This window comes from Rhinolophus sinicus, linkage group LG16 (genome assembly GCF_036562045.2).
Source record: "Rhinolophus sinicus isolate RSC01 linkage group LG16, ASM3656204v1, whole genome shotgun sequence".
NCBI lineage: Eukaryota > Metazoa > Chordata > Mammalia > Chiroptera > Rhinolophidae > Rhinolophus > Rhinolophus sinicus.
The window spans coordinates 22,369,142-22,396,070 of record NC_133765.1 but is presented as its reverse complement, the minus strand read 5'-3'; the positions used below and the strand labels follow the sequence as shown (position 1 = coordinate 22,396,070).

The following is a 26,929-nucleotide window of genomic DNA, read 5'->3' as shown; positions in this document are numbered from 1 at the left end:
AGTACTTCCTGCAGAAGGAGCAACTTATATTCCCTACAACAAACCCTATACACAAATGAAGGTATTAATAAGTTAATGAACACTGATATGAAATGTTCAGAGCAAACACAAATCCACACATAACAAGTGTCTCTTGTCTACTGGGTTTGACTTTCTCATCACAAATCACATTTCATATGCAAGGTACACAGGTACGGGCATGGTCATGTATGCCTGCGTGTGTGTACAGACACTTACCTATGTGACATGTGATGAACACAACATATGTCCCCGCTCATGTAAGATTCTGAACCCAACTTGATGCATATACACACACATACTCCATCGTCATATCTGACTCATCGAGCTTACTATGGACCAAATACCATTCTCCATAATTATATACGTGTTACTCATTGGATTCTCACAACAAGGTGAAGGACTATTATCATCCCCATTTGACAGATGGAACAGCTGAGGCTTGGAGAGGTTACGTGACTTCCTTGAAGTTTGGCAACTAGCAGAGTTGGGATTTGAACCCAAGCAGGCTGGCAGCATAATCCACGTTCTTTACCACCATGGACACATAAGGGCTCTAGCACATACATTAACACATATGCACTGAAGCATGTTTTTCGTGCTCCTGGGATGAACACACATGCAAACACACAATGCAACTGACTACGTGAGAACCGGAGGGAGAAAGACCCCGGGGTATGTGGACCACAGAGATTTTGCACTACGTTCACTCCTCCAGGAACCTGGAGGAGGAGAGAAATTTAGAGGTGTAGTAAGAAGTGGGGTCAGGGATGAGGGGATGGTGGGGATCACAAGGTCAGGGACAAAACACAGGATCCAACATGTGTGTCCCTCTCCCACCCCCAAGGCACCCCAACTTCTTGCCTACCAAGCCCCAGGCCCACTCCGCTGAGACAGCAAGGCCCAGCCCTGGGCCCTTTGCTCTGCCAGAGTGCTGCCCCCGTCCCACTAACACGCTGCATGGGGTCTGGTGGCTACTCTTAGGGCAAGGATGTGGCTCCGTCCTCCCTTGTGTGGAGGGACATGGCGGGGGATGAAGCATGAGCAAAGTCCTCTGGGAGGTAAGCACGCAGCAAGCACAGGCTCTGGCCTCCATTTGGGCATCTGGGCCCTCCTCTAGAAATGGAAATCGAAAACCTGGGCCGCTAGGTGCTTATGAGGCTGACATGAGAAAACCAGGCCCAGGCTTGACCAGGGCTGGGTTCTCAGTTATGCTATTAATATTCATATTTTTATCATCGCCATATACATTGGCTTGTGTTGCTGTTCTCTGACCAGTGGAAGAAGGGGAGAACTCAAGGGGTCCAGCCCTTGGAAGTCCTACCACTGGGAGGAAACCAGTGCAGAGAGAGAAAGGGACAGGGCAGAGCTGGCGTCGACTCCAGCAGCCCCACGGACGGGGTATGCCAGGCAGACTCACCTGCTCATACTACGCAATCTCTTCCCTGCCCAGAGTCTTCAGCAGCATAATGAACACAGGAGCCAGAGCTGGGGCTGTTACATGCCAGGCAACAACCACACGCTGCTGGGAGGGTCCCATTTCCCAAATGGGGAAACAGGGGCACCAGCTTCAAAGTCACCTGCCCAGGAGGCCAGAGCTAAGTAAATGATGAGGCCGGGACTCAAGCCAGTTCTGGCAAGTCTAAGATCCCCTACTCGAGCCAGCCCCGAGGCCTGTCCCTTCATCGCCTGCTTCCCCCAGGGTCTAAACTCCAGACAGTGGTATTTTCTTCCTGTTGCCCAGATGGTGTCTGTCTCTTTGTCTTGAGGGTTTTTCTCCCTTCCCTTTTCTTTTCTCTTGCTTTCTTTATTTTCCCCAATTCGAAGAATGAAGGAGTAACTCCCTGGATGGCAAGTGAAAACAAAAGGGGCTGCTGTCAGAAAGCCCTGTGGCAGACGAGCCACCCAGAGCTGGGGGATATGGAAATGAGCTGGTGTGTATGCAAATGAGGCTCCTGGGTGATTTGCATGGAGCAGGCCTGGGAGGAGCCAAGGTGGAGCAGGTGGGAGAGGCTGCTGGGAATTCTCTGCCAGCCCCAGGTGCCTGGCTCCTCCAGGCCAGCCTCCCCTCCTGGAGGCCTCCCGGAATGCTCCAGCCTCTGTAGCATGCGATACCTGGACAGCTGTTGAGGTTTAATCATTCCTATTTATGTAAATAAAATTAATCTTCTATTTGTTACCTCATGGTGCAAACACGCGGCTGGTTGGACTTTGTATCAAATTTGGAGGGTAAGTTTGGGATGACTTAACAAGGTATTCCTATGGGACAACTAAGTAAGAGAGACTACATAGTGAGGTGCCATGATGGAAAGTATTAGAGAGGTGTCCCCTCCTAGCCCTGGGCCGAGTCCCAAGCACAGGCTTTGATGTGCTTCAGGCAATGCTGTGGTTCAGGGTGAAGGGTGAGGTTATCACAGCAACAAAGACTCTCCCCAGCAGTGCCAGGGTGGGACGGACGAGGGGTGGGTAGAAGGAAGGTTGGAATAGACGGATGGGTGGATGAGTGGAAGGAGAAAAGGAGAAAAAGAGGAAAGGAGGGAGAGGGAGGGGAGAAGAGAGAGACACAAGGGGAAAGGAGGGAAGGAAGGAAGGAGTATGAATGGATAGATGGGAGATGGACGGATGGATGGATGGATGGATGGATGGATGGATGGATGGATGATATGATGAAAGGACGGTTGGGTAGAAGGAAAGAAGAAAGAAAAGAAAAAGAGTAAGAAGGAAGGGGAATGGAAGGTATATTAGTCAGCTGAGGCCACCATGACAAAAGACCGTCTAGATTGGATGGCTCGAACAACAGAAATTTATTTTCTCACAGTTCTGGAAGCTAGAAGTCTAAGATCAATGTTCTGGCTGATTCCGTTTCTGCTGAGGCCTCTCTTCCACAGTGAGATGGTCGCCTTCTCACTGTGTCCTCACGTGGCCTTTCCTCTGTGTGGGCATAGGGAGAGAGAAACAGAGCTCTCTGGGGTCTCTTCTTCTAAGGACACCAAGCCTACTGGGTCAGGGCCCCACCCTGATGACTTCATTTAACCTGAATTACCTCCTCAGAAGCCCCATCGCCAACTATGACCGCACTGGAGATTAGGGCTGCAATGTATGAATGTGGGGGAGACACACACATTCAGTCCATAGGTAGATGAGTGGGCGACGGAGATGCCTGACATCCTTTCCTTATTCCTCCATTCATTGCACAAGCCTTTCTGAAACCCCTCACTGAGGGCCAGTCTGGGTGCCAGGGACAAGGAGGGAGGCAGAGTAACTGAGCTCCCCATCAGCAGAGGGACCAGCCGAGAAGGGCCTGGCTTCGGGGTCAGACATTCTGCCTGCAGGTCCAGGCTGTGCCCTTTCCTGGCTGAGTTCCTCAGGCAGTGACACCCTGCCATACACGGCGTTTGAACAAAAGCATATATTAGGGAGCTACCACCTCGGGAAGGTTATGCTTCCTCTCCACGTCTGGCTGTCGTTGACCTGCTGTGTGGCCCTGGACGCACAGGGTTTCCATTTCCTCCTCTATAGAAGAGAGGCTGGACCATGTCTGGGTCCTTCCAGCTACCCAGATTTTTCTTCTTCCTGCCACGCTCCCTTTACCTCTGGAGAACTTACTAGAAAATCTAGAAATTTTATTAGCCCACTGCATGATTTAGCCTAGCATCATGGCCACCCTCACTGAGAAAACAGCTATTTAATTTTAATGCTCCACCTTCCAGTGAAAGCCAAAGGGTCCTTGCAGTAGGTTTAGCAGGTCCTGAAAGAACTTTCTCCCCCACACCTCCAGTGAGTACCCCTGAGCTCATGGCTGCCATATTTGATAACTGCTGCCAGTAATGGAGGCTAGATTTGGTATTCACTGTCAGCTGGGATGTAACCATGGAACTAGTGACCTAGGTCTGGCACCCACACATGCCACACGGCCCCCGTGACTGACAGCCACTGGCATTTAAGTGATCCCCAGGTGCCACCCACAGTTACCCTCTCAAGGCAGAGGAAGGTAGGAACTGGTTCTTAGAGAGTGTTCCCTGGAGAGCCCATTTTAAAGCTTTGGAAACTGAGGCCTCAAGGAGTTCAAAAACATTTCACCTCCACCCATTTTGATTGAACTCCTTGTCTATGTCAGGGCCCTGGGGATCCGTGAAACTGGAACACAGGACGCTTCTTATTTCCAAGGTCACATATGGAGGGAGTTGGGAAAGTCCAGGCTGTCTTAGCCTCCAGCCAGAAAGAACAGGGTTTATGGGTGGCCAGAATCCCGCTGTTCCACCCCCTCCCATATCCCAGTTGTGAATGGACACGGTCACATCTCCACATTTCTTCCTACGTCTTTGCTTTTGCCCATCGTCCTTGCCATCAATCCCCCTGCCAGCCATGCGATGGCGGAGCCATCTCCTCACAATGGACGTACCCGGCGGAGACAGTTACACTTCTGGGTATAATTATTACCAGGCCATCTCCACTAGGCCCTTTGAATGGATTTCCTGGTAATTTAAGGTCCTTCTTTGTACTCCATCAATAAATAAAGTTCTCAGGCCCACGTTTCGATGCAAGCATTCCTGAGCATCTGGAAGGCGAAAAAAATATCTCATTGCTAAACTGTAACGTCTTGTCGAATAGGATTCTATGACTTACGGTTCTCTCCTCTTCACTGCACTTGAATATTAAATGTTGTATTAATAGCTCACTCTTAATTATCCATGAGTAATGTACTACGGCTTAGAAATTAATGAAGGGAAGGACCCAACCGAGAATATTTCCCACTCCTCTGGGTGCCGCAGGGCTGATGGGAGGAGAGAGATTTGCATACGATTTGCATGAGATGCTGTGGGTTTGGTGGCCCTGGCTGGGAGGTGGAAGGAAGTCATGTGCGCTCAAATGTAGAGGTCTGTTGTGAACCCAGCCACTTTTCAGCACTTTCCAAAGAGAGAACTCACTTCTCTCTCTCATTCCTACCACCCAGCTTTGGCCCATGCTGATTCCCTGCCAGGAATGCCTGACCCACCTACCTCTATAAGTAGGAAAAAAAACTATCACAATAGGAACTACTGGACAATTTAACACTCAACCACATACACAAATGTATTTACACTCCTAACACGCATGTACAGATACAAGTGTCCACGAGCATATTCACACACACATTCACTGTTTTCAGAAACACATATTTCACAAAACAATCTGGCAGTTCCTTAGACAGTTAAACCTAGAGTTACCTATGACCCAGCAATTCCTCTCCTAGGGATATACCCAGGAGGAATGAAAACATGAGCGTACAAAAATGTACGTGAATGTTGATAGCAGCCTTATTCATAATAGTCAAAATGTGGACAGGATCCAAACGTCCATCAACTAATGAATGGTAAACAAAATGCGATATATTCATACAATTGAATAGTATTCAACTATAAAAAGGAATGATGTACTACAACTTGGATGAATCTTGAAAACATGCTGAGTGAAAGAAGCCGGTCACAAAAGATCAAATATTGTATGATTCCATTTATATGAAACATCCAGAATAGGCAAATCTGTAGAGACAGAAAGCAGATTAGTGGTTGCCAGGGGCCAAAGGGATGAAGGAATTGCGGGGGGGTGAGAGCTAAGGGTCCAGGGTTTCTTTTTGAGGTGATGAAAATGTTCTGAAATTCATTGGGGTAAAGGTTACAGAATTCTTGACTAGACTAAAAACCACTGACTTGCATACTTCATACGGGTGAATTGTATTATGTGTGAATTACATCTCAATAAAGAAGTTCCCCAAAAAGCATCCACATATTTACACACTGTCCCATCTAAGACTTGCATATGCTGTTCCCACTGGCAGGAGCACCTATCCCCTTCCTCTAACCAATGGCAGGCGTCCCCCTAGGGTCTGAGAAGCAGCGTCTAAGGTGGGGCATGTGGGGTCTGCAGAGGCCTGTCCTAGGGTAGCTGCACCCCTAATGGGCTGTGTGACTCTGAGTGTCTGCAAAGTCTATGCACGTGGGGCAGGTATAAGCGGTGGGGGCGGCGGGGGATGCTGAAGGGGTCCTGACCTGACCTGAGTGCTCAGTGAGTTCTGCTCATCAAGCCCCCTCCCGCCATGACACAGAGTTCAGAAGGCCATTGAGAGGCTGAGCAAAGCTGGATATGGCCAGCCTGGCTGGCTCTGGCTGATGCCCCAGAACAAGAGATGACGGGCCTTACAAGGCAAGCAGGCCCTAGGCCAGGCCAAGGAAGGGATTTGCTGTTCCCATCTCCATGCAGTGGGGGCAGGCGGTCCCCCACCACTGGGGGGGGGGTTGGCTTGTGGCTGAATTGATGGGCCCACCCATTGTGCACTCCCTCAGGAAGGGATGCCAGAGGAGTGGGGGTGGGGGAGGGTCCCTCCAGGGCCTGGAACCTGGAGGGTGGACTTGCAGGGCCTTGCCACACCTCCAGCCACAGCCCCACAGCAGCCAGTGACCTTTTAGAGTGTAAATCTGGTCATGTCCCTCCCCTGCTGAAAACCCTCTGCTCACCTCTCACCAGGGCCCAGCTCTCTGACCCCATCTCCTCCCACTCCTTCACTGGCTCACTCCAAGCCTGTCTGCAGGCTTTTGCCCTTGCCCGTCCCTCTGGCCTTCTCCCCACTCCTCCCATCCCTTAGAGCTCAGCCCAGAGGTCACCTGCCAGAGAGACCTTCCCTGCCTCCACTCTGTCCTCCTCTCCCCATGCTCCAGCCACAAACTGCACCTGTTTGATCATGTGTCTGCTGAGCAGGAGTCTACAGCTTCCCTGGTGGAACAGAAGCTTCAGGAGAGCAGGGTCCAAGTCTGTCTGGTCCAGCACTGATTCCCCAGGGCCAAGCACAGTGCCTGGCATGTGGATGGCACCCACTAATAATGTTCTCATTAATACGCAAGGAAGATGACCTGGGTCCCAACCCCGGGTCTGCCTCTGATTTGCTAGGAGACCTTGAACAGACCACACCTCCTCTCTAGATGATGTGTTGACACGTTTTGAAGCAAAGGATTCTCCTTTTTGATCAGCATTGTAGGTCCCTCCTCCCAATATCTCAAGCAGCTATACACAAAGCTATTGGGCTCAGAGTGGGAGTCTGAGCCCCTTTCTATACAAAACAGTGGGGTTCCTCAGACCCCAGAGACCAGGTGATCTAAGATCCCCACACTGTGTTTTGTCCACAGAGACTGTTACTGACATGAGGTAAAACTAGCAGGTTACCAGATTGTCCGTCCAGTATGATGCCAACTACATAAAGAGAAACACAGAGGGCAAAAATCCTGGGAGGAAATATACCCAAATGTCAACCTGGATTGTTCTGAAGGTGGAAATATGGGGTCAGGGAAAGGGGTTATGATACTTTTATATCATTTTTCAAATTTTCCACAATGAATACTTCTTTGTTCATCAGAGTGAAAAGGTTATTTTTAAAAATACTCTAAAAATTAACCAAGAATGTAGAGCTAGATAACTTATCAGGGTTCTTCCAGGTCTGAAGAATGCAGCAAGAAACTTGAGCAAACGAGGGCAGGAGGACCCTGGTCTTTTTCCAAACAAAGGAAGAAAGAAATGTGAACGGGGAAATTTCAGAATATAGCAGGCTGGTAGGGGAGACACCAACACCTGCTCCTTTATGGCTCCTCATTTGAGGTCTTCAGACCTACCCCCTTCATCTTGGCCACAGGCTCTGGTTTCATTCATTCATTCATTCATTCATTCATTCATTCATTCATTCATTGACTCCTTCCCTAACTTAACTCACATTCATTGAGCTCCTCTCGACCTTAATGTCATCATCTGTGAAATGAGGACAGTTCTAGTACCCATCTTTAAGGTTCATTGTGAGAACTAAAGGACACGCCAGATGGATGCACTTAATAAGGTACCTGGCACAGAAGAAACTCAGATGTGTTAATATGAAGAAAACTCATAGTCCCACCATCAGGGACAAACCCAGACAACATTGTGGGTTAGTTCTATCCAGATATTGTTCTCTGCACAGATTTGGAGAGAGAGAGAGAGAGAGAGAGAGAGAGAGAGAGAGAGAGAAATTTACAAGAATTGGGATCATATTATAATTTTATTTTGTAATATGATTTTTTTTAATTTAACAGCCTGAACATTTTAATGTTAGTAAATTCTCTTCTAAAACCTGAATTTTCATTGCTTAACTTATTTCAGCATATAGCCATACCTTAATTCATTCAAGCAATATTAGGTAAAATTAATTAACAATAAGCACAATAAACAAACAGCAACATAAGTAACAATGGTTTCTTTAGCATTGGTCATTTAGTTTGTTTCCATTTGTTCACTATACACAATGCTGAAAAGGATATCCTTGGTAATATATCTTTGTCCAAAAGGAACATATGCTTTGGATTTTCACAGGAATTAATCCCCCAAACTGAGAAACTTCCCTGAGTGTTGTTGCTCCCACGCTAAGCTTCTAGAAAAAGACAGCAACAATTTGGGAGCATTTTTAAAGTGTTTGATCCATTCATTGAATCTCCACAATAACCCTGTGAAATGGGTACTATTACCCCCAGTTTCCAGATAAGGAAACTGAGGCCCATAAAATTATAATAGCACCTTGCACTTAGAAAGCCTTTTCTTCTTTTAGTTACTTCAATGGGTATATAAAATTTTAGCAAACTACCCTCCTTCTGGATATATGTGAGAAGACCTATTCACCCATAGCATCACCAACATTGGCTATTAGGATTTGTATCAGTATTTCTGTACAACAAACCAATACAAAATTTGATGGCTTAAAAAAATAAGCATTTGTGATTGCTCACGCGTCTACAGGTCAGTTAGGCGGTACTTCTGGACTCATCCAGACTTGCTTATCTTTGTTTGGCTTTATTGATCTTGACGGGGCCCTCTCATACGTCTGGAGCTTGGCTCTGCTCCATGTGGTAGCTCATCTTCCAACAGGCTCATCTGAGTTTGTTCACCTGATGGCAGCAGGGTTCCAAGAGAGAAAATGGAAGCTGCAAGGCCTCTTAAGCCCTCCATTTGAAATTGACACAGCATCACATCATGTCTCCCACATTCTATTGGCCAAAACAAGTCACATGACTGAACTCTGATTCAAGGGTGGGAAATAGTCTATCTCTTGATGGGAAGATCTGCAAAGCTACAATGCAGAGTATAGATATGGGGAGGGCCAGAGACTTGAGAACAATTTTATAATTTCTCATATATTTTTTAATTTTTTGAATTAAATTTTTTGAAAAATTTATCAATTTCGTAACTTTCAAAAAAACACGTTTTAATATATATTTTTTGATCACCTACTGCAGCGATCACTCTTTTTTCCTTTCATCTGTTTATTGACCATTCGTCAGTTGACTCCTTGCACCCCAAAATTAGTCTTCAGATCCACCTTGGCCCACAGTCCCCTAGGATGTCTGGCTCCTGGTTCATGCCCCTTCTGGAAGCCGGCTGTCATCTTCACACATCAACTCCCCTTTCCCATAATGAATTGCCCAGGAGCCCTCAGGAGAGGGAGCCATGCCCGCCCACTGCCCACACTCCCCCCCTGGGCAAGCCCGGTGATGACACCATCCATCACTGCCACACTCAGTGGCTGGGCGCCCCAGGCCCAGCCAAGGAGGGGAGGAAACGCTGCCCACAGCTCAGTGGAGCTCTTAATGATTACGTCAAGTGGCAAGCCATTTATTAGTCTCCTTAGCGGCCAAAATAAATAAGGCCTGAGAAACCAGCAAGCACATTGGGGGGCTGTGGTTTCATTTTTTTATGACTGTTGCAAGCCTCAGACACTGAAGGGGATATGGGTGGGAGTGGGCAAGACTTGTGGGGGTGGAGGGTGCAGACAGGAGTTCTGGGCTTTAAGCCTGTCTCTGCCAAGAGACTGTGCACGGAGAGCTTGCGTGGCCTGTCCAAGGTCACACAACTCCTAGACCAGGTCCTCCCACAGGACAATGTTGCCTCTTCCTTTACATTTGTGTTAATAGCTCCTGTGTTTTACATAAACTGCCTCAGAGCTTTCTTTGGAGTTTGGTAAGTAGAAATTAGACATGAGCAGACTCAGGTGGGGGAAAATATAGGGTGCTCTGAAATTGGAAATATATCTGGGTTCTAGTCACCAGCATTTTCTTCCCCAGAGCCTCAGTTTTGTCATCTGTGAAATGGACATGGTCAGAGTCAGCTGTATGGACCTGTGATCTCTGCAGTTGCGCAGAGCCCCAAGCTCGGAAGGGCTCCCCACCAGCTCTAAGTGCTTTGTTGTTGCCATCTTGAAATCTTAACCATTTTATCTTTGAACCTGTAAGTGAAGTCCAGTAGGACAATGGGGAAGACATGTGCGCAGATGCAATATGCAGAAAAAAGGAAAAAGCTTTATATTCTATTTTACCACCTTTATTGGCACCTTTTTCTTGCTTTATGAACAAGGAGCCCTGCTTGTTCAAAATTTTTATTTTCCACTGAGCCCTAAAAATTACGTAGCCAACCTTGGGCATACTGATCCCTCCATGACCTACCTTGGCAATTAAGAGGCTCCCTGGAGTGGCTACCTGCTCCAGTCAAGAGTTCCATCTCCCCTTTCTTTCCATGGGCTCCTCACCCATTGGAACCCCAGGGTGTTATCCAGGACAACACCCCCTTCTCCTGCCACATTCAGAGAGGCACCCAGTCCTTCCCAGGTGCTGCCTTCTCTTCCCTGCCACTGCCTCTGCTCTGGCCCTGTTCCCCATTAGTGCTCCCCTGGATTGCCTCCTCCCTAACCTTCTGGCTTCTCGACTCTCCTGCCCCCACCCACTTGCATCACAGTAGCAAGTCCATCCGCATGACTCTTTCTAGTTCTGTGGTTCCTCAAGCTTCCAAACTGGACCACAACCTCCACTCTGGGCTCTAGACATTCCCTACCAACCACAGTTCCCAAGCTCCACATGTCTTTCATTCCCCACACCCACCGTCTTTAAGAGCTCATGTTTATTGAGCACCTACTGTGTACGAAGCCTCATGCTCAGCATTTTACATGGATTACTCATTGTCATCTTCGCACCAATCCCATGATTTAAGCACCGTGAATCTCTTCAACCTATAGGTGAGGAAACGGAGGCACAGAGCAGTTCACTCACTTGCTCAAGGTCACACAAAAGTGGCAGAGCCAGGATTTGACCCCACGGACCAGCTGCAGCACCCACACCCTTAACCATGATAGGACTTCTCCTCCGTACCTTTGCACAAGCCAGGACTTCCTCCAGGAATGTCCTTCCTGAAGGACTTAACCCACCCTTGGCAAATTCCAAAAGTATTTGCCAAGTTAATGAGTGAATGAGTGAGTGAGTGAATGATTTCAGTTTTGCTTGCTGTGTGGCTTTGGGTAAGTCACTTCCCTTCTCTGGGCTCCTCTTGTATCCAAACGGAGTGAACTCAGACACACTCACTGAACAAAGTGAAGTCCCGGACTTACTGGGATTGGCTGCAGCTGCTGAGACAGAGCAAGACAGAGGTAGCTGCTCCCTGGGGCCAGTGTTATATCTGGGCCATGACTAAGCATGCTCAGCCCTGCCCCATCTGTCTGTCCACCATTGGCGGGGGGTGGGGGGGGACTATGTTTCTCAGCTCCAGCCCACAGGACGCCTCCTCCCAAAGGGCAGAGCTGGGTGGCTCATGCTGCCTACTTCTCCTCCATTCAACTGTCCCATCCCAGGACTGCAGCCCCTCCAGAGCTCACACCCTTCCTTCCTGGGCAGGAAGAGCGAGGAGAAGCCCTGAGCTGATCCCAGCTCACCCTTGGCTATGACCTTGAAAAAATCCTTTGTGCAGCCAGCAAGCCGATCTCCATTTTCCCACTAATCCTACTAACCGGTGTAAGGTTCTGGGCTGGCTGTGTGCTCATTATCTCCTTAAGCTTACCCCACAGCCATATGTTATGTGTACTCACGTTAGATCCATTTCACAGACAGAGAAACTGAGACAGAGAGCTGAGACCAGCCCCGAGGCTTGAGAACAGCCTGAGGTCACACAGCCCTGAGGCTTGAACCACTGGGTTCTCCTACCCACCTTGTGCTGGCACTGGGGGGCAGCAGTGACCAAGGGCAAAGCCAGTGCCCACCCTCACAAGGCTGCCATGACCAAGTGCACACATGCCAGTGACCCCTGTCTGTCCTCCTCGCCAAGGCAAAAGGCACAGTTTGGGTCTCAGCTGCTTGCAGATTGAGACAAACAGGCGCTCATGGTCCTTGCCACCACCCTCAGCAAGTACCTGACTTCATCCGCCTTCAAGGTCAAGCTGTGTGAACTTAGGCAAGTCGCTTTACCTCTCTGGGCTGCCCTTTTCTCATTCATCAGTATGCTTTGCAGATGCAGTTAACTGTGTGACTTATTTGTCTGGAGCCTCAAAATGATCCATAGAAATGGGCAAATGAGTCCCATTTTCCAGATATAGAAATTGAGGTTCAGAGAAAGGGAAGTTACTCGCCAAGGTCAGGAAGTGCATGAAGGGCACAACAGAGGATATGGGTGTCCACAGGGCATAGGTGCTTCCTGCCCAGAGCTAAGGCTGGGGCCATCCAGAAGGGAGGAACAGTAACCCTTTCCTGGCCGTGCTGCTCCCTCCCCTGGTCCTCCCCCTCCCCCTTCCTGAGGGCCTCCAAACAAAGCTGCCTTTATCCAGACTATAGCCGCATTCCTCAGTGACACATGAGGACAAAGCCGGGGGCCACCGGCAGCGACAGGAAAGCCCTACCGCCCCAAACCAGTTTACAGCCTTCCCACGCCCCACCCCCACCCTTGGGGCCTCCCCAGGGCCTCCAGCCCAGCACAGGGGTAGCGCTGGGAGGAAGCCTGTCTACCCTGACTCTCCTGCCCCCATTGGAGCTGGGCTGTTTGTCCCGGTGAGGAGGCAGTTTCCTTCAACTGGGGCCTAGGGCCCTACACATGAGGGGCCTTAAACAAGTCTCCCCTCTCTGGCCTCTGTTTCCTTGTCTGCAAAATGGGGATGGATGTCTGGGGGTGGGGGAGCTCAGTGAGATCATTCCCATCTTCACACCGGGAAGGTGATTATCGTTGTTACTATTACTGGTTTTCCATCTCCAGCCATTTCTTAGCTGTTTTCAGTTCCTTAGCGTGCCACTCTCTCGGAGCTTTGTATCTGGAAGGCTTGTCCCTTCTCTCTGGAAGGCTTCCACCCCTCAAGTCCTCTCCTGGTTAACTCCTGCAGATGTTTCCTTAAGCATCCCCTCCTCCAGGCAGCCTGCCCTGACAGCCACCACCCTGGGCTGATTTAGGGACCTTCTGTGTGCAGTGCTCCCAACTTCCTGAATTATCACCACCTGCTGAACTGCTGTCACCCCCAACAGGCTCAGAGACCTTAAAGGGCAAAACCATAGCTGTTTTGTTCCCTGCTGTGGCCCCAGAGCCTGGCACAGGCCTGACCTAGCTTGGCCCAGCTCTTGTGGGATAGGAGGGTGTGTGTGTGTGTGGATGAATAGATGGATATTGGATGGATGGATGGATGGATGGATGGATGGATGGATGGATGGTTGGATGGATGGATGGATGGATGATGGAGTAGCACGTGAGTATGTGGGCCTTTTTTCCTGGCCTGCTAGACTCAGAAAGGAAGGAAGAAAGTAAAGTGTTAAGATGAAGCCCCTGGAAGGGGAGTGAAGGGCAGGGCCAGCTCTCTCTCCAGACTACCAGAGGGTCGGGGGGTCTCTGAAGCCAGAGCTGGCCCCCTAATCCCACCCTGTACCCATTTCTGCCTCACCAGTGGCAGAAGCTGAGGCTGCAGGGTTCCCTTGAAAATAAGAAGTGCAAGACCCCCTCTCTCTCCTCACCCTGGGCCCAGCTCTTCCAGGACAATGAGCCATGTTCTGACAGCAAGAGATCTGCACAATTTTGTATCCAGACATTGCTAACTAATCACCCACTCATCTCATTTCTATTTCAGTTCCTTCCTGGAGCACCTACTGTGTAGCAGGCACGATAGGAAGCACACAAAAGGGAAAAGTGAGGCCAGTGTCCCCAGGAACTCACAACCTGGACACAAAGCATAAGCAGAGCCTTTGAGGTGATCTGGCCAGACCAGAGAGGAGCAGATATTTGCCCAAGGTCACACAGCAGGAAACAGCAAAGTGAGACTCAGGACCGGGGGTTCTAGACTCCTGGCCTGTTGCTCCCTTCTCTACAACATATGTCCAGGTGGGAAGGGAGGCCAGGTGACAGAGACCAAGAAAGATGGGGATGGAAGGGGTGGAGAGAGAAAGGAAGAGGTTTTGAGCACCTACTGTGTGCCAGGCATTTCTCTCTCATCCAGGATGTTGGGAACCCTTGCAACCACCCTTCGAGGCTGGCTTTATCACCCCCATTTAGTAGACAAGGAAGCTGAGGCACAGGGTGGTGGGGGGGGGGGTGAGGGATGGGACTGAATTCAAGCCCGGTCTTTTAACAACAGAAGGTTCCCCAGATTCATTCATATAGACAGAGAGACAAACGTGCTGAAACTACAAGCCCTGGCTCATGGTAGGTGCTTAATAAATAGTGGTTAAAGGAAGGGAGGGAGGGAGGAGTCCAGGAGGGCGAGATGGCTGCCCAGGAGCCACTCACAGTTTAAAGGTAGAGGAAAGTATCTTCACACAGGACAAACACCCAGATAAAGCTAGGGCTGCCTCAATACGGGAAGCAGGGGGTGCCCACAGTGACCACATTGCCACCTTCCAGTGTGAGCACCTCCGCCTGGGCCACCACGCCTGGCCAGCCTGGCCTTGGAATCAAGGTTCCCCACAGTTGGAACCTGCCGCCCCAGTCCCAGAGCAACTTTCAGCCTGGCTCCAGCTTGGAGGGGCGGCTCCAGGGAGGCCGGTGGCCTTTCAGCTGGACATAAAGGCTGTGTCTAAAAACAAACAAACGACTTCCGGGGCAGAGGGCAGAGAAGTGGTTCCAGCAGGGTGTTTGGGCAGTACGTCGGCCATTCAATCAGACCCGCTGGGCTGTGAGGGGGACAGCAGAGAATCAATCATGGGCCGTGTGTGTTTGCAAAAGGACGTGTGTGGCTGTGACAGCAGTGAGAGCCCCAGGGGAGGCCCCTTGGGGACACGTGTCCACCACCTGGACTCCCATACCCCCTGAGTCCCTGGAGGGGCTCCAATACAGATTCCCAGGCCCCAGTTCAGAGCCCCGCAGCCAAATTGCCAGAGTTGGGACCCAGGAGTCTATAGTGTCTTTGAGAGTCTCCTAAACACTTCTGGTGTGCAGCCAGGATTGGGAACCCCTGTGCACAGCCCACCTTAGCCCCAGGTAAGTTCCTGAGAGTGGAACGTGAGGAGTGAGGAGCTTGGCGCTTTGCAATCAGAAGATCTGGCTGTGTGTGTGTTCCTGTAATATTCTGCTGTAACCGAGAAGGCACTGCCCAGCTACAAACTCAATCTACCAGGCTCTCTCTCTCTCTCTCTCTCTCTCTCTCTCTCTCTCTCTCTCTCAACCCCCACCCCGAATCTGCCTCTAACACTAAGTAGGTGCTCAATAAATATTGTGAAATGAATGAATGAAATATGTCTCCATTTTGCTCTTTATCACAATTTCTGTCTTTCCATCTCTTCTGGGTCTTTTGTCATCTGTCTCTGTCTCTTTCTCTCTCTTTCTCTCCACCTCTCTCTCCGCCTCAAGCATAGCACCTGGCACTGAGTTGGTGCTCGATAAATACGTATTGAATGGATGAAAGTTTCTCTGTGTGGTGCTCTTTCTCTGCTTTCTCTCTTGCCCCTTTGTCTGTCTGTCCCCATTTTCTCTCTCCCTTCCATTCTTTTTCTCTGTGTGTCTGGCTGCCCTCGGTCCACCTGCCCTAGCTGGAACTACCCACTCTCCAGCCAGGGCTGGGCTGTTTTACAGGTTCAGAAAGGAATATCAGAGCTGCTGGAGAAAGTCCCATGCCTGGGGCTCTCACTCAGAAGCCTCAAGCATATTGCCTGCACCTCGGGCTTCCCTCTTGCAACCTGTGGCTGCTCTCTTTATTCCAAGCAATTCGTCCTACCTGCACCCAGCCATCGCAGTCCTCTTTTGCAGCCCTGGCCCCTGCCTGTGTCCAGCACCTGCAAAAAGAAAAACAGGGAAGAATGTATTGGCCCAGAGTCACCCAGAAGACCTATGGCAGCCCTCAGGACCTGGGTCATAGGGTATTTTATCTCCCAAAGGGCGGCTTAGAACCCCAGACTCCCAAAGAGATAGAGGGTGCCCTTTTTGCCCAAGTCTGCACCACCCCCCATTTACAGATGAGGACCCTGAGTCCCAGAGAGATGAGGTGACACACCTGGGATCACACGAGGACCACAATTCAGATCTCCTAATACAACTCTGATGTTCCAGATGGCACAGGGGGTTTTGCAGTGATAAGTTAAGAGCAGTTGGTTAAACAAGAGTTAAGTCCTTAAATACGCTGGCCTCACATTGTATATGAACTTAACTTCACTTAGTTCAATGTGGTTAAGGTCAACTTGACTAAACACATGTGCCCACCCCCACCCCAAGGGAGAGATTGTAGGACAGGGGGATTCCCTGCACCCCTGGTTTTGAAGGGTGCCTGTCCCGAGCCAAGACCTCTCCCCTGGTCCCACATGTCCCTGGGTGTGAGCACCTGGCTGCTCTGGGTCCCTGTGAGAATCACAAAGTGTGGCCCCTAAACACAAGCCTCTACTTCTCCTGGAGTCTGACAGGAGACACAGTGATCTGTCCCAATGTGGGAGGAAACACTGGCTGTGCTGGATTTATTGAGAGATGGCAGTGGACTCCAACGTGATGGCTTCCCAACGAATTTTCAAGGGTGTTTTGACTATAGTATATGATTTTCCCTTACACACCTGTCCTCCACATAAGATGCAATCTCATTGGCTTTCCAGCAGTTAGGGGGGAAAGAAAAAAAAAGATCTGGTATTGTTTAATCTCTCCCAAGGTATAACCTGCATGCATAAAAAATGCACACATCATAAGTACACAGCTCAGTGAAAGCGCACCAAGTGGACATACCCATTTACCCAGCCCCCAGAAGTACCTCTGTGTCCATTCCTAGTCACTATCCCCCAAGGGTCACCACTATCCTGACTTACCTCACCATAGATTGCTTTCACCTATTTCTGTACTATTTGCATAAATGGAATCATATAGAATGCCCTCTGCTGGACTGAGCTTCTTTCACTCAGGATAGTATCAGATTCACCCATGTTGTGTGTTGCAATAGTTCATTCATTCTCCTTGCTGTGCTTTTGTGATTCTACTACAACGTATCCATTTTACTCTTGATGATGTATCAGTTAGCTGTTGCTGGGGAACAAAACTCCCCAAAGCTTAGTGCCTAAAAACAATAGCCATTTATTTAGCAGTACTTCTGTGGGTACATTTGGACTGGATTTTGCTGGGTGGTTCTTCTGGGCTGCTCTGGGCCGATCTCAGCAGTGCTCGCTCATGTGCCTACATCTGTGGCTGCAGCTGCTGGGTCTACGATGACCTCAGCTAGGAAAGCTGTTCGCTGTTCCACCCATCTCTCATCCTCTAGTTGGCCCGCCTGGGTGTGTCACATGGTGACTGCAGAGTTCCAAGAAACAAGGAGAAGCGTGCAAGGCCTCTTGAACCTGAGCTTGAAACCAGAATACATCGCTGCTGCCACATTCTACTACTCAGAGAAAATCACAAGACCAGCCCAGATTCAAGGGGAGAAGAAATACTCTGTCTCTTAATGGGATGGGCTGCAAAGAATTGTGGCTGTTTTTCCAATCCACCAAGACAGGCTTTTGGTAGTTTCCAGTTTTCAGCCAAGATGACTAATCCTGCTGAGACCATTCTAGTGCATTTCTTCCAATGACTACAGGACCCATTTCTAGTGGGGATGTTTCTAGGAGTGGAGTTGCTGGGTTATAGAGAAAGCGTTTATTCAGCTTGCATAGGCCCCTAGGGCCTAAGTCCTCATCAGGATGAACAGAAGCTGCTATGAGATTTGTTCTCCAAAGGAAATCCCCCAAAGGGACATGTGCATATTCTGAAGCCCCTCCTACCTCCAGTCCAGCCCCTTCTTCATGCAAGAACCACCTTCACTCTCTGGTACTGGGTTGAATAATGTCCCCCTAAAGTTCATGTCCACCCAGAACCGCTGAATGTAACTGTTTGGAAATAGGGTCTTTGCAGATGTCATCAAGTGAAGATGACGTCATACCAGGTAGAACGGACCCTTACTTGGAGATCGATGTTTTCAAAAGAGAAAGGAGAAGGTGTTGATAAAGACATGGAAACACACTCGGGGAAGACTGCCTTGTGATGTAATGATAGAGGCAGAGATTGGAGTGGTGTGTCTGTCTCCAAGCCGAGGAACGCCAAGGATTGCTGGCAACCAACAGAAGCTGGAGGAAGCAAAGAAGGATTCTCGTCTCGAGTGTCCAGATGGGGCATAGCCCTGCGGACACCTTGATTTCAGACTTCCGGCCTCCAGAACTGTGCGAGAATAAACTTCTGTTGTTTTATGCCTCCAAATTTGTGGTCCTTAGTTACAGCAGCCCTGGGAAACCAATATACCCTCCTACCATTGCCTTCCTGCTCTGTCTTCTGGTCCAGAGCGAGAGCAAAGGACAAGTTCCCCTTTGTCCCTCATACTTGACCTTTTCATGCTGTTCGGTCCCCAGGGTCACACACATGTAAGCACGTTACTCGGAAGATTTATCCCAAAGCACGCACAGGACACGGGCCCCGCTCAAACACTTGTCGCTGGTTTGCAGTGATTTACTCACAGATTACCCTCTGATGGAGGGGGCCCCAGTCCACGAGCCTCTCTCATATATCAAAAAGGAAATCCTGAAGACATCCCTATAAACGCAGCAGGGAGGAGAACCTGCCGAAGACGCCATAAAGTTACACGATGGGCTGGAGTCAGATGGGCCATCTGCTTTGCTCCCAATCCAGATGTGCTCAGCGCCTGACTGCTGCGACGTGGCTTATTTCTGAGGCTCTATACACACCCCAGATGCCCTTCTCCCATCTTCTCTCTGCAGCATCGGCAGCAGGGCAGCCCAGGGGCAGCTCATTGGGGCATAGAGTGGCTCTGAATGGTAGAGCAGCCATGTTCCAAGGCTGGCCATGCCACTGCTGTGCCCTGAGGCCTCTGAGTTTCAGGCACCATGTCTATAAAAGGAGAGCGTTCTCCAGCTCACAGAGTTGAGGGGAGACTTGAATGAGCTAGTGTCCTGCTTGATTCAATACATCCATGGTAATCTCTCCTCCCACTCCCTCCTGCTAGATGCCATTATCAGGACTCCTGGTTGCAAGGGACAGAAACCCAACTCATAGTCACTTAAGAAACAAGCAAACAAGAGCAATCATTTGTTTTCTCACATGCCTGAGAAATTCTGTACCTGCAACTTCAGGTATGGCTGGATCCAGGGTCTTGACAAGAAGCTAGCTGCCTGTCTCTCTCAAGCCAACATTCCTCTTGATTGATGCAATTCTCGGGCAGGCTAGAAGAGCTCTCCAGCGGGCCCTGGAGTGGCATGAGAAAAATCTGATTAACAACAAGGATAGCAGGAGGTGGAAACAAATGCCCAGACTCAAGTAGCAGGGTACTTGTAAGATATTAGCCTCTGCTTTTTTCACCCTCACCAATCTTTGCATCCTCTCAAAAGAGAATTTGCTTATCTACAGACCCATGCCTCCTGCTTACTAGGCAAATTTCCCACTTCCCTCCATTGGGTACTGTCCTATCGCCCAGACCCTCCTTCTGCCCCCAGCCCAGAAACTGCCACCCTTTCTTCCAGGATGACAACAACCACCTTTGACTGAATAGTCTTCTACATTGTCTGCTGGATCTAAATTTTATGCCCTGGATCCTTCAAGACCTATAATATTGAGGCTCAAAAGCCAGATTCTAGTGACTTAGAACAGACTTTTGGGATCCACAAACCACAAATGACTCTTTTTTTATTCTTCTTTTGTTGTTATAACCATCTCTGAGGCAGGAAGTACAGAGGACCCTGTAGCTGCCTGAAATGGAGGGTGGATGGGGGCCGGGGGGGGGCGGGGCTCATTGGTTAATGTATTGAAGTTTTATCCTGACACCCTCAAACCCTTAGAGCACAGTTCCCACACAGAGCTGGGACTCACCCTGAGCCAATCTGTATGCCTTTGAGGGAGGAGACTCCACCCCATCTCATCTGTTTTGCAGACACCTGAAATGCTTCCTCCTCCAGGATGCCCTCCTTGATTCATTCAAATGAGAATAGTTCCTCTATTTCCTTTCTTCTCCATGCTTTAGGCAACCTGGCTTTGCAAGTTAATATTATAGCATATGATAATATGCTATATGAGAAATGAGCACATCTCACCTCTTCTTAAAGATCATGAGCTTCTTGCCAGCAATGGCCTGTTTTATTCTCCACTGTGTCTCTGAAGCCTGGCATATAGTAGCTGCCCTGTTTCCGTAAGTCAAAAGGGGTCACTTCCTTCTTTACCCCAGAGCCACTGAGTGAAAGTGAAAGCCCCAGGCGGCAATTTAAGGAAGGACTTGGAACCATCAGAACCATGCAGAGAGGCAATGGCCTGCCTTGTTAGATGGTGAGCTCCCCGTCACTGGAGGCAAACAAACAAAGGCAGCTTGGCAGAGACACTTGAGAGAGGAGTCAAGTATCAGATGGGCAGTCAGTCATCTAGAACCTGTGTACCAAGAAAATTGAACAGCATCTATTTTTTGCTCATCATTTTATCTTCAATGTTTAGCACAACTCATGGCTCATAAGATACTTAAAATACTTTTGGCAAGCATCCAGATTCCTTTCCATGCTTCCTGTGGTTCTGCTGATCTGACTCTCCCCTCTCTCTCCAAAACCATCTCCTTCCACTCCCCACTTCCCTCCAGCCACCCTGGCTTCCTTTCTTTTCCTACCTCAGGGCCTTTGCTCATGCTGTACTCCCTACCAGAAATGCCCTCCCTGCAAATCCTGGCACAGCCAGCCTTCAAATCTCAGGACAGATGTTGCATTCCCTTCTCAAGGAAACTTTCCTTAACTGCCTAACTAAAGAACTCTCCCAACTCCATCCCTCTCTCTACCATTATCCTGCTTTCTCTTTCTTTATTGCCCTCGCCACTATCTGAAATAATCCTATTTGTTTATTCTCTGTCTTTCCTACTAGAATGGAAGCTCCCCAGGGACAGGGACCTTGTCCACCTTGCTGGCTACTTACTAAATCTCCGCATTTAGCCCAGTGCCTGGTACATAGCACATGCTCAATAAGTATTTGCAGAATAAACTGTGTGTGTTAGGATAACATTAGATGCTATAACAGTTCAGTGCTTTAACACAATCGTTTTGTTCTCTTCCTCTGACGGCCACATGACGTTCTCAATCAGTAGGCAGCCATTCAAGGACCCAGGCTCCTTCCATTTGTGACTCATCCCTCCTCTAGGATCTGAGTCTCCTGCATTCAACTGGTAGATGGAGAAAGAGAGAATGGGGAGGATTTGGGGGGTGGGGGGTTATGGGCCAGGCCTAAGTGCGGTGTATGATACTTCTGCTCACATTCCATTAGCCGGAACTCAGCCACATGGGCACACAGAAGTACGAAGAAGGCTGGAAATGTGGTCTATTTGTGTGCCTTGGAAGAACAGGTAGTGGGTTTAGTGAACAGCTCACCAGTCTCTGCCACAAGAGTGAATGAATGAATATACGAATGAATGAAATAGTCTTTCACATACCTTCCAGTTCAAAATCCCTTATAAAATTCCAAGTCCTGCTGGTTCAGGAAATCTGATACCAATGGCTGCCTGTCCTGTTTCATCCACACTGCTGCAACGACAGAAGGCGAGGGCTCCAGGCTGAAATGTGCATCTTAAGGAACAGACCGACAGACAGAGCTTCTGAAGCCTGCTGACCTCAGGTCAAAGCAGCCCCGGAGATCCTTACTTGCCTGAGAAGTGCCTGCATGGAGCAGCTCTCACTCTTACAGAGCAAGGGAGAATTGAATCCATTTGCTCCAGATGACCTCATACTGGGCTCCACCTGGGATATGGCAAGCTTGGGAGAATGGGGGTGAGGGGCATCCTGGGATCCCTCCAGGGCCTCCAGTGGAGTATAGCTCCACAGGCATCAGGAAGCATTAGTTGAATGCTTTTACCTGTGCTTCTTACTTTCCCCTGGGGTTAGTACAGGGAAGTGCTGCCAGGGCACATAGTAAGCACTAAATAAAATGCAGTCATTCCATGCGTTAGTTCATCCACCTAACAATGATTGCACGTCCCTGCCCTTCGCTGGGTTCTGGGAACGTGGCAATGAACAGGAAAGACAAAGCAATGTGGAGAGCGAGAAGAGACATCAGCCTTGCCTTCAGGGAGCGTCCAGTCAGGAGGGAGACCAACATTACCCAGGAATGGCACCAACAGAAGAAAAACTGCCAAAGGGGTATGTGCTACATAGAAGATGCTGGAGTCACCAGAAAGAGCTCTGGGGACTTGACGTGGCCTGTGGAGGGGAAGGAGCAGGAAGATACCCTCTGCCTCCCCCTCTCTGATATATCTCACACACACCCTCGGTCTGCCCTGGGGTGCACGTGCAGTCCTCACTGGATGGATCCTTCTTCCTGGTTGGTGCCCAGAACAGGTGTGAAGGTGGGACTTCCAGTCTATTCTAGCAGCCAAGTCCGGTCCTCCCCACCGCATCCCCCAAAGCTGCTTTAGCAGGAGCCCTGGAATGGGGGACCCACTGAATTGGGAGGACTCAACCCCAGGAGAGGCTCAGTGTCTGCAGGTTATTGGATGGAGTGGAAAGCAAGGCTGGACTCGATGCTTCCTGGATCTGGATCCCAAGATGAAGTCGCCCAGACCCACCCGAGAAAGTGTCCTATGGCCCCCAGTTTGCTCTCGCTGTGCCCCCCACTAGCTGAGTCTCTTCCAAGTGCAGCGTTGTGCACATCCCAAGTGGCTGCCTCCATTGGCAGGGCCTTGGGTCCTCCCAAAGGACCCAAATGCTGGAACCCAGTGTCCCTCAAGCCCCTCTCTCTCTACAGTTGCTGATACGCTAAGGAGTCTTCTGCACAGTTGGGTAAAAATTACATTGCCCTTGATTTTGTACAGGTGTTAACAGAATAACTGACGAGCAGGACCCCAGACGTGCTGACCTGAGGGCTAAGGAGGGCGGGTCTCTTAAACCTGGTATTTTCAAGACCAAGAAGGGAACCCCATGGAGCAGGCCAAAAGTCAAATCTTTTACCTCCATCAGCTGCTTATTAGACAGAAAGTCAGCCGACTCTATATTCAACTATTAAAGGAAAGAGCTTACTAAGTGGACACGTATAAAATTCTGGAAAGAGATTATCAACGACTTTGCCTAAACACAGTCTACTCAGTGATTTAATAATATAGTTTAGTGCTCTGGGAATAAAATCCTCACTTCTTCATAACATATGCACTTATTGCTCAATTTTCACACATTTGAATTTCATATCATGCACGCAAATCGGTAACTCATGAAACTGGGGGGGTTGGGGGAAGCAGTGCCCTCAGCACACGGCCTCCCCAGAGTTTGCACCGAGACTGCCCGCGGCCCAGGGACCCAGCACATCTGTGAGGAGCCAGGAGTGGGGTCAGGGCCTGGCCAGGAAAGCACCCCCAGAGAGAAGGGCACCAGATATGAAGGCCCGAAGTCCACTCCCAGGAACAAAGGCCGGCCAGCCTCTCCCTCCAGTCTGCATCAGCCTCAGGAGCAGGTGCCCCTCCTGAGGGGCCCTCAGAGAAATGGGGGAAGGGGACGCCAGGTGGAGTGTGGCAGGAACCTGTGCGTCTTCCTCAGGGGCCAAGGGCACCCAGGACGTGGAAATTAAAAAGGAGAAGGGGAGGCCCAGCATATTAACCTCCTTAATCTTTCATTTCTGACACAGATTGTGGTCCCTCATTTCAAAGAATTTCAAGCTAATGTCTGGAGGGCAGAAAAATCTATTTTCCAATACACGCTGCAGTTTTCTCACCAACCGACTGCCCTTCCTGGTACAATCAGCAGAGCATTGATTTTCTCTCTCTCTCTCTCTCTCTCTCTCTCTCTCTCTCTCTCTCAATACTATAGCATCATCCAAAAATCTATCAATACAAACAACATCTTTGAAGAAAATTCTAGCAGTACCAAGCTGCTTCTTCATTAACCCCAAAGCTGCTGGCCTGAGACCGTGGGGCCACTTCCAGGAGACACAACCCTGGGGATACATTTGTGTCCCTTCTTGGAATGTTAGTCTCTCTCAGGATGTGTGGATGCTGGACTCTTTAGTGTCCCCGGGTTAGAACCCTTTCGCACTGGAACCATATCCAGCAATTTAAATGTAAATTAATGTACATTAGAAAAAAAATTTAAAGTTTAGTTTCTCAGTCAAACAAGCCCACATTTCAAGTGCTCAGTAAACCACATGTGGCTCATGGCTACCACCTTGGATAGTGAAGGTCTAGAATATTACATCATTGAAGAAAGTTCTGTTTTCGAACAGGGTGCGACACACTTTTTCTGTAAAGACTCAGGTATTTTTCACTTTGTGGACCCTATAGGCTCTGTGATAGTGACTCCACTTCTGCACTTACAGTAGAAAAGCAGCCATGGACGTGATGTAAACAAATGGGTGTGGACATGTTTCAATAAAACTTTATTAACAAAAGCAGACAGTTGGCCAGATTAGGCCCCCAAGTCATAGTTTGCCAAGTCCTATTTTACAAGTTTCTTCAGAAGGTTAGAAATGTTTAGAATACTAGACAGGGGTGTGTGTATAGGAGCTGCCAGGGCTGGAAATATTGCATCTCATGATTGTGGTTATATAGGTGGTGATCTAGGTGTAACAAAATATTTGTGCACTTTAATGTATAAAAATTGTCTCTCAATTAAAAACATTTGAGAATATGAGACTGTCTTAGGGATACAGAATGCCTGGGAATGTCAGACTCCTGTAGGATTCCTGAGTACAGTCATACCCTACCAAGGTGGGGCTTCAGACACCTCCAAGCAGGGTAGGTGCTGGGTGGGCCTCTCACCCACACCCCTCTCCCCTCAGACCTGAGGGTTCTGGGGACTAAGAAGTTTAACAGCAATAGCAACCACAAAGTCAAGTCTGTCTGTTTCTGGTTTTTAGAAATATGAGAATCCTTGAGACAAGCGGACAGAGGCAAGTCTTAGAGCCAGAACACTTAGAGGGAGGTACGGGAAGAGGTGGGAGGTGGGGGGTATGAAACTGAGCATGGAGGTCTCGGGGACCCCGATTCCCACTTTGACCAGGGTGGCTCTCGTCATCTATATTGAGCACATTGGCTTTCTTAGTAAGAATTTACTTGTGGAAAACTTCCGCTCCTTTTCAAGAGTCTGCAAACTCTTACCTTTTCTTCTTCGAGTCAGAGTATTTTATCCCCAAACAAGCAGCAGAGTAGAGAGCTACAAGTGCAGGCCCTGGAGCCGGAAGGCAGGGATCGAATCCCACTCCAGCTGTGTGACTTTGGAGAAGTCACTTCCCGTCTCTGTGCCTCAGTTTCTTCTCTGTAAAGTGAAATTAATGAGAGGACCTGCTGTTAGGTTGTGATGAGAATAACATGCATTCATGCTTGAACAACTCTTTGAACCATGCTAAGCAGCTCATGTTTGTTTAAGAGAAAGGACTTTGGGGGGCTGTTTAGGACCACCCCCTTCATTCATTTCTTCAGCAATCTTTACTGATGGAGACGCCAGGCCTTGGGAAGGGGGGCAGCCTGACTAAGTCTCAACAAATTCCCCTCTTTCTTTACCTCCAGGTGCCACCCATTTCTCACCTTCCAGCTGCCCAACCTCTAGGTCCCTGAAGCCAGTCCCAGCAAAGATCAGTGACTCATCAGGACACTCAGGCCTCCGTCCAGGAACTGGCTCTGCTCCAGGAGCTACTGGTGTTTGATGTTCCTAAGCGCTGGGGCAAAGAGAGGCCACTCTGTCCCAGACCTGGACCTGGCTGCCCTCGGCATTCCATTGCACACAGCCAGACTCCCTCTCCTGGAGGCTGGATCCTGCTCCCTACGTCCCCCACAGTTAGAGGAGATCCCACTCTGGGCACACAAGTGGCCCTGTCTCTGCAGACATTCATCTGCCCATCCATCCTGGTGGCCTCTTGACCCTGAGAATCCCTCACCTTCCATCAGTCGCTCACTTGACAACCATTTATAGGACATCTACTATGTGTCCATCTGGATCCCACAGGGAAGAGGAGAAACACAATCTGCCCTCATGGAGTTTACATCTAGTTAGGCAACCAGGCAATAAACAAGTAAAGAACATCTCACCTGAAGATGACTTCAAAGGAGAAAATAACTGGGCAGATCAGGAGTGGATGTGGACGGGGAAGCTTCCTGGAGGAGGTGACAATTACACAGAAACCCAATGGAGAGGAAGGAGTCAGTCACGTGCAGATCGGGGCGAGGGGCATTCCAGGCTGAGGGGAAGGCCTGTGAGACCAGTCAGAGTCCAAGAGCCCTCAGCGCACCTCTTTCCTGAGTAGGCCTCTTTCCTGCCTACTCAGTTGAAACCCTGCTTTGATCTGAAATCATGGAACTACTTTCATTGACAGAACCTGCGGATTACCGTCTAGGGCTGCAGCTGCAGGGTCTGGGTTTAAATCCTGCTTCAATCCCCTTTCAGCTGAACAACCTCAGGTCAGGCCCTTCCTGGGCCTCAGTTTCCTCATTGGAAAACAGAGAGGCTGGTGCATCTGCCAGGGGCTTACAGTGAGGGTCAGAGCAAGGGTTTAAAGGGCTTAGCATGGCCCCTGTCACGTAGTGAGTGCTCAGCCAACATTAGGCAAGACAGAAAATCCGGCACCCCTGACGCCAGACAAGGCCTAATTATAGATGCCCAGAGGTCACTTTTCAGCCCCTTGTGACTCTGGACAGGGCCAAGGAAGCTTGGGTCACTACAAAAGCAAGGTCCTTCTTGTGGTCACATGGTCT

At 49.3% G+C, this 26,929-nt stretch overlaps 2 long non-coding RNA genes across 2 annotated transcripts; both read right to left on the bottom strand.

Annotated features, from left to right (window-relative positions):
* Window positions 1–8,115: 8,115 nt before the first annotated feature.
* Window positions 8,116–19,492, bottom strand: LOC109460722 (uncharacterized). Its single transcript, XR_002139554.2, has 4 exons — window positions 19,362–19,492; window positions 16,004–16,061; window positions 10,972–11,065; window positions 8,116–8,954 (listed from the first exon to the last, which is right to left on the bottom strand). It is a non-coding gene; the product is annotated as an uncharacterized LOC109460722 (long non-coding RNA).
* Window positions 19,493–21,734: 2,242 nt separating this feature from the next.
* On the bottom strand, window positions 21,735–26,449 carry LOC141569223 (uncharacterized). Its single transcript, XR_012492708.1, has 3 exons — window positions 26,267–26,449; window positions 25,340–25,496; window positions 21,735–21,827 (listed from the first exon to the last, which is right to left on the bottom strand). It is a non-coding gene; the product is annotated as an uncharacterized LOC141569223 (long non-coding RNA).
* Between the last annotated feature and the right edge of the window lie 480 nt (window positions 26,450–26,929).